Source organism: Gracilinanus agilis, chromosome 1 (assembly GCF_016433145.1).
Source record: "Gracilinanus agilis isolate LMUSP501 chromosome 1, AgileGrace, whole genome shotgun sequence".
Taxonomy (NCBI): Eukaryota; Metazoa; Chordata; class Mammalia; order Didelphimorphia; family Didelphidae; genus Gracilinanus; species Gracilinanus agilis.
This window is the reverse complement of record NC_058130.1, coordinates 443,320,786-443,329,504: the sequence shown is the minus strand read 5'-3', so window position 1 is coordinate 443,329,504 and position 8,719 is coordinate 443,320,786. Positions and strand designations below refer to the sequence as shown.

Genomic DNA, 8,719 nt, shown 5'->3' with positions numbered 1-8,719 from the left:
GGATATTGACAAATTAAATCGGAGAGGAAGGCACCAGAATTAAGAGGGTTTGAGAAACATCTCTTGGATGATGGGTTCTCCACCAAGAATTCATTTAATGATATTAAGATAGCAAGAAAGCCTAAAGAGAAAGTAGTCATGCCCAAGACTCAAGATCATCAAATAGTTTCAAACCCTACCCCTCTAAAAATCTGTATTGAATTTTCTGCCTTCCAGGTAACTGCCCACGATATCCCAAGAAAAAGAAATAATTCTGAGAACAGATCTAAAATGGGAAAAGGGGAAGATTTCAGTGGGCATGGACCTACAAGACCATAACAACAATAAAATAAAACCAAGTGGCAGTCCTCGCAGAGGGCAAATGTGATAGAAACAAATGGTCAGAAGTCACTGCCTCCCTTTCACAAGGGTATTACAGAGCTCAGCAGGTCTATCGGCATAGACTTGGCAAAAAGCAAACACGTTGGCTGTCTTCTACTCTCCAGTTTTCAGTTTCCTGCCCCCCCGAAAAAAAAATTGAACTTTTTCTGAAAGACATTGATGGCATGTTTTGATACTTTTAGAGACAGAGTGTCTTCAATTTCTGAAGAATTTAAGCATTTTACAAAGAGACTACAAGATGATTGGACCTTACAAAAATGCTCTGAAGAATCAAAAGGGTAGTCAACAGATACTGCCTTGGAAGCATCAATGGCAGAGATAAAAGAATATATAGCCAGGCTTTCTTTGGAGTGTATGAATTGGGATCAGCTACTACTACATCACCAGAATTTAGCTGAAGAAATATCCAGGACACTGAAGGAAGCCAAAATTACTGATGAGCAAATAAACCCTGCTCTGTATCTTCAGCCTTCACAAAATGAAATTCTTAGCACAAAACCTGTTTACCAGAAAATATTAGACAGCCAAAATGAGGTTTTCAACTGCATGGAGATGGTGATGGATGAACTACAAGGATCAATAAGATTGATTTCTTTTATGGAAACTACAAGCCAGTTCTTCAAGAAGGTGTCAATGCAGCTTGGAAAAAGAACTGCCCAACAGTTGGAAACCTCACCAGTTTGATAACTGCTCAGACCTTAGCTACAAAAACCATTCTCACACTCCAAAGTTCTGCTAATGATCACAGTCTACATACACTTCCTCCAAATTGTCTATCATTCACATGGTTGCAGATGAGAAGTTGCTGCCTTTTATGGAATGTGACTATAAATTAATGTGACACTTTTTCAAACTGGCATCAGCACTTAACTACTCTTGAATATTCATTTATAACTTTCTTCCCAGAGTATACACAGACTCCACTGATAGATCCCATTACTCAAGACATTTTTGGAATTTGGATTTTTTGTATTTGGCTATTATTTGGATAATGGCACATTTTTATATATTTTTTTCTTATATGGCTTTATAGAGAGTTCTAAAATGTTTGGATTATAACTTGACTAAAGTAGATCCATGGCCCACTAAGGAAATAACTTTGAAAGATAGATATAATTTGCTTTAAAATTGGATATCATTACATTCATCATCATTTTTGATTGCCATTTTTAACTTCTCATTGATTAAACTCTGTTATTTTTGAGGTGGAACTTTAATGTATTCAGATGTTTTTCTCTGATTTTAATGATTTAAAAAATATTTTTCTCCATATATTTGTTGATAGCAGATAATTTTTATTTTCAGGAATTGGTTATACTATGTGACCATTTTTCTATAGGACCATGGATTTTATTCTTATATATACTTGTCAAACCCATATATGTATTGGATATACAACCTTTTAAAGAAAAACATGGCAAAAATTCCCCAGTTAATCATTTAATTACTAATTATAACATCATTTATTCTTGCATAATTTTTTATTTAAGGGAATTAAAATTATCCATCTTATTTGTATTAATTTTATTAATTTTACATCTTATTTTATTTTGCTAATTTTTGATATTTTTAATTTTAATTTTATAATTTTAGATATAATTATATATAATTATAATATAATAAATAATATATAAAATAATTGTAATTATTTATAATAAACAATATGATTTATTAATTTTTATCTCTTATTTTATCTTTTAATTTGGAATTATGAATAATGCCTGTTTCTCTTTAAGCTCAATTTCATAAAGCTGCTTTTTAAGTTTTAATACCAAATTTTGTCAAATAGAAAATATGTAACGGTTGGAGTCTTTTGTTTATCAATCACTATGCAAACCAGGCTTGTTTCCTTCTGGATTTTTTCAACAGTAAAACTCTCCTTTTTAAGTCCTCATCAAATAGTTTTCTTGATAATTATTTTGTAGCAAGGTTTGAGAACTGATGCTACTAAAGTCCTTTATTTGCCACTTTAAAAATATTCCCATGAGATTCTTAAACATGAATATCCAAATAAATTGTATCATTAGTTTTCTCTTTCTATTAAATAATCCTTTCAAATTTTTAAAAAGATATTTTATTTCACCAGTTATAGGTAATAACAATTTTCCACCTAAGTTTTCTGAAGTTTTAAGTTCCAAATTGTTTCCCTACCTCTGTTCCCTACCCCTTTCCAGAGATGGTTAGCAATTTGGTCTGGGTTATACATATATTGTTATTAAAACCTATTTCCATATTCCTCATTCTGGTAAGAAAATATTCATAAAAATCAAAACCTCAAAACAAAATAAGTAAAGTGAAAACTGTACATTTGACTCCAACAGTTCTTTATCTAGAGGTGTATAGTATTATCTGTCAGAAGTCCATCAGAATTGTCCTGCATCATAATATTGCTGAGAGCAACTAAGTCTTTCATAGCTGATTATACCATGATATTGCTATTACTGTGTACCATATTATCCTCATTCTGTTTATTTCCTTCTACATCAGCTGATTTAGGCATTTTTTCAGCTTTCAGAAATCAATCTGTTCATTATCTCTAAAAGCAAAATAGTATTCCATCACCATCATAGAACACAATGTGTTCAGCCATTTCCCAGTGGATGGACATCTCCTCAATTTCCAATTCTTTGACACCACGAAAAGAGCTACTTTAAATGTTTTTGTACAAGTGGTCATTTCCACTATTTTTATGATCTCTTTGTGATACAAATTTAAGGGCATATATTGTTTTATAACCCTTTGGACATAGTTCCAAATTGTTGTCATATAAGATGGTTGGATTAGTCCACAATTGTACCAACAATGCATTAGAGTCCCAATATAGGCACATCATATACAACATGTATTGCTTTCCTTTACTGTCATATTGGCCAGTCTGATAGGTGTGAGGAGATACCTCAAAATTATATTATTTTGTATTTCTCTAATCAAGAATGATTTCAAACATTTTTATATAACTTTTGAACTCTTTAATTTCTTCATCTGAAAATTGCTTGTTTATATCCTTTGACCATTTGTCAATTGGGGAATGAATTATGTTTGTAAACAATTGATTTAGTTCTCTAAATATTTGAGAAATGAGGTCTTTATCAGAGAATATTATTTATAAAAATATTTTCCCAATTCATTGTTTCCCTTCTAATCTTGTTAACATTGCTTTTATTTGTACCAGAATATTTAAAAATTAATTTAATATAGCCAAAATTATTCATTTAACATCTTTTAATTTTGAAGATGGGGAGGTTCACAAACCACTTTCTAACGTGAGATATACCTCTAGAAGCAACTGATTGCCTCCTGAGCAGTGTTAAGCAAATTTAAAGACTGCAATTGGTCCCTGTAAAGTGGAGGAAGGGACAGGAAGTGATGTAAAAATAGAACTAAACAAGATGATGAACTTCCTGTTCAAGAGGTCTTCAATCTTCAGCTTGTAGAACCTGGGGCTGGTGACTTGAATGCTTCTGGTAAGATTGCTCTTAGAGCTTCTCCCTTTGGATTTCAGATTGGGTGAGTGAAAAAAAGCTGACCCTCTTTTCCTGGCTTCTAGAGAGATTAGCACCAGAGTGGCCTCCCTCTCAGATGAGGCCATGTGGGTAAAACCCTTGTTCAAATTCATCAGTGGGCCCTCCAGTTGGAGTTAGTAATCCCCTGGCAGAGTGCAGCCAGGTACCTGAGGAAATATTTAGTTTGTTAGATTAGATATTTTCTTTGCCCTCCTTTTATGTTTCTCTATTTTCACTCTTTCCCTCTTTTTGTAAATAGAGTTCCTAAAAAGTCATTTTGACTTGAGCTGTATTAATTTTTAAAATCAATGACCACATTCTGCACATTCTCTTATATTTAGTCCAACCATAAATTTAATCCCCACATAAAGTTATTTATCACTTGTTTGGTCATAATGTCTTCCCTTCTCCATAGATTAGACAAATAAACTATTTTATGTTTCCCTAATTTGATTTTCTTTCCATTTTTAATCAAATTAAGCAACACTTTTATTTGTTTCTTCACAAAACCAAATCCTAGTCTTATTTATTAATTTAATTTTTCTCCTAATTTCAATTTTATTAATTTCTCCTTTGAATTTTAGTGTTTTCAACCTAGTGTTTAATTAGGGGGGTTTAATTTGTTCTTTTTAATTTCTAAAAATTACATTCCCAATTCATTAATTTGCTTTTTTCTGTATTTTATTGATATCATAGTTTAGAGATAGAAAATTTCCCCTAAGTACTACTTTGGTTGTATCCCATTAATTTTGATATGTTGTCTCCTCATTGTTATTTTCTTTAATGAAATTATTGGTCATTTCTATAATTTGTTTTTGACTTATCCTTTTGTAGAATTATATTATTTCAATCCCAATTAAAATTTAATTCATCTTTCCCATACCCTTATTAATAATAATTTATTGCATTATGATAAGAAAAGGATATATTTGTTATTTTTATTTTTCCGTATTTGGATATAAATTTTTATGTGCTAATACATGGTTTATTTTTGTGTAGTTCCCATGTGCTGCTGAAAAGAAGGTATATTCCTTTTTATCTACATTCCATTTTCTCCAGAGATTTAGTAAATTTAACTTTTATAAAATTTCCTTCATTTCCTTCATTTTGTTCTTGTTTATTCTTTTTGTTGAAATGTATGTAGACCTGAGAGAGAAAAATTGAAATCTCCCTTTAGTGTAATTTTATTTTCTATTCCCTTCTAAAGCTCATTTAATTTCCCTTTTTTACGATCAGGAAGCTATAACTTTGGGGACATATATATTTAATATTGATATTACTTAATTTTCTATTCTATTTTATCAAGATATAATTTCCTTTCTTTTCTGTTTGAATAAAAAAAAACGTCAAAAGTTACCTATATCATTTGTCCATGTAGGAATACAACCAGTTTAACTTTATTGAATCCTTTAAATTTTATCTTTCTTGTTTACCTGTATATGTTTTCCTTGACTTTTGTATTTGGACATCAAATTTTCTGTTTAAGTCTGGTCTTTTTATCAGGAATTCCGGAAATCATGTATTTTATTGAATGAGCATTTCCCTCTCTTAAAAATATAGTCTCTTTTTTTGGATAGGTTATGAGTCTAATTTCTTTGCCTCTGGTAAATTATATTCTAAACTTCCCAGTCCTTTAATGTAGAAGCTGCTAAATGCTGTGTGATATTGCCTATGGCTCCATGATATTTGAACTGTTTCTTTCTGGCTGTATGAAGTATTTTTGCCTGGGCCTGGAAGCTCCTGAATTTGGTTATAATATTCCTGGGATTTGTCATTTGTGTATTTATTTCAGGACATGATTGGTGGATTCTTTCCATTTTTATTTTGTCTTCTTGTTCTTCAACTCAAACCTAGGCAGGTGCCCTGGGCCATGCTCTTGGCCTAACTCCTTGCTTATTGAGATCCAGTAGACTTTAGAATGTTTGTGCTGTGGCTTGGGGCCTCACTGCAGTCTTGGGCATGGATTTTGGACTCCCCTTGGGCTAGGAACAGCCAGACACAACATGCACTTCCTTGAGCTAGGACTTGTGGTCTCTTTGAAGGAATATGCTAGTGCTTGGAATTTCAAGGGGTAGTAGTGGGGTACTCTGCTGTTTGCTTAGGCAAGGACCTAAGGTTTCAAGGTTGGCTTGGGCCCAGGTTTAATACCTGGAGCATTAGGTGGGAGGTAGAAAGATCACAGTTGTTTTGTGCTGGTACTCCTTGGTGTAACTTTACTGCCTCCTGCTCTTATGTTACAACCCAATGAAATTGGGTTACAACCTCTCTGTATTCCTTCCAAATACTTTTCTGCAGGACAGTCTCTTCATTCCATTCACATTGGTGGTTCGGGTGTTATGTTAAGGTTGTTATGAAACAAAAATCTGAGAGGTTCCATTTTTCTGTGCTTTTTCCCCACCATCTGCCTCCTCAGAAACCAATCTTTTCGTATATATAATAATGACACTATTTAAGCATTATAAGAATTTAAATTTAGGTTTTATGCTAAATATGAGAATTTTAAATTAATATTGTGGTTGCTGATTTAAAAATATTACAGCTTAAGTCAAAATGACTTTTAGCAGCTTCATTTACAAAATGATGTAAAGGGTGAAAGTAGAAAAATGTAGATAAAGAGACAGAAAGTAGTGTCTAGCTACCAATACCCTGAGATTAATCCTAATGTCTCCAGACCACAGATGCTAATATGAGAGTGAATCTCACCAGAATACAGAGTCCTAATTAGGAAGCCCAAACTGGAAGAGCCAGAAGATTCTGAAGAATCCATAGAGAAACTTCAGTGCACACAAGACTAAGATCTCCAAGAATATCACCAGAACTCATGCTGAAGGGAGTGTCCCACTGAAGTGCCAAGGATCAGAGAGGGTCTTCTCACAGAAGAATCAAGGAAGGAGTCACTCCACTCACCACTGCAAGTCAAAGCAAGGTATAGGGCAAAGGACTCTTCCAAGCCAAGAATGGAATCTCTGGAACCAATCTCTCTAAACCTCAGGAAAGGAACAAATCTAGACCAGTGATGGGCAAACTATTCCATGTGGGTCAGATCCAGGCCATAGTTTGCCCATCACTGCCTTAAGCAATTCCCTAATCGCTACATCTGGAAATTGAAAGGATTAGAATAGGCAATGAAGAGACTAAACTCTCACTCTTTGCAAATGATATGATGGTCTACTTAAAGAATCCTAGAAAATCAACTTAAAAGCTAGTGGAAATAATCAACAACTTTAGTAAAGTTGCAGGGTACAAAATAAACCCACATAAATCATCATCATCTCCATGTTCCAAGTGTTGCACTCTTTGAGAATTGCATCATTCCAAATATGGTATCCACCTTATCAAGATGACTTTGAGTGATAGGTTACATGAAGATGCCTGCTGATTTCTAGAATCTCAAAATTTTCTCCTATCTCCCTCACAATTAAAACCTAGTGTTGGAATAGTTTGATCTTATACAAATACCTGAATGCCCAAAAGTTTCACTCGCTGAAGCTAAAGGAGCTATATGTTCCATTCTTGTTGGTTTAACTTTGATTGACTGATTCTATGAGATTTGTGATTAGGGATCATTTCTTATTTGGTATTTATATTTCCAGTATCTAGAATCATTCCTGACTCTAGCAGTACTGTAGAGCAGGTGACTAGGAAATTAATTTGTAATCCATTAGTTTTTATCTGAGTCTAAAAAGAACCCAGAGAAATAGAGGTAGAGGCTAGGTGAATATTTTCCAGGCAAGGCAGAAAGTGAGGAAAAAGGCAAGGAATTTATCTTATATATTATGTATGTGTGTGTGTGTGTATTTCTATATACATATACATTTATGTTCATATAAATGTATATGTTATATGTATATATACAAAATATATATGTATATTTTTACAGAAACACACATATACATATGTACATATACATAGGGACCTTACAAAGAGGAAATTCCCACTTCTAATGCAAATCTCAATCATCTTTCCAATTTTACATCTAAGAGTTCTACTTAGATAATTAATATGAGGTAACCAGGCCAAGCACTGGTACAAACAGAAAATAGAAAATAGAGATTTTTATAAGATTTGTTCTGATTTGTGCATAATGGAACCATAAGAGCCTACTAAGAGAAGCTTTAACTAGATAAATATAACACAAGTTGAAAAAAATGAGACATTGAAAGGAAAAGATGATTAAAATTAATGATAAAAAATAATTGAAGGATCGATGGCATGTGTGGTAGAAATTTTACATTGCTATGTTGATTATTATTTTTTATATAGGTTGCTTCACAAAATAGGTATTCTAGAAATATTAAGTGAAAAGAATAATTTGATTTCTTTAAAGCTCCAGATTAGTCAACCTCAGTGTATTAAAAATAATACATATCAAAAAATTAATACATATTATCATGTAGGCTTGCTTTTGAATATTTTATTCTTCTTTTCCTATGGAAAGTTCTTGGAAATTATTTTTTTTTGCAGGGTCAGAAGAGAAAAGAACAATTCAACCAGAACAGAAGACATTATCACAAAGTCTCTGAGTCGGAAATATCTGGTAACCAAATTGTGAATACCATCAAAAACTTATTTTAAAAATGGTCTCTTGATACCTATTTTACTTATAAGGGAATAAGCAGAGTGACCCATCAATGTTCATATAATTGGAAACAATTAATTTTCAAAGTAAGCCATGCTTTGGGAAGAGTGAAAATCTAAAGCATCTATGCTACTCACTGTAGGTAAGGTGTTTGAGATGCCCAGCTGCATGTAATATAACATATACTCATATGCACACACTGTGAAATAGTAATTTGTTCAACTTATAATATAGGACAATTTAACTTCGTTATTGT

The 8,719-nt window shown here is 32.6% G+C and overlaps 1 pseudogene; it reads left to right on the top strand.

Moving 5' to 3' along the window:
- Positions 1-298: 298 nt before the first annotated feature.
- Positions 299-1,065, top strand: LOC123231599 (annotated as a pseudogene).
- Positions 1,066-8,719: the final 7,654 nt, after the last annotated feature.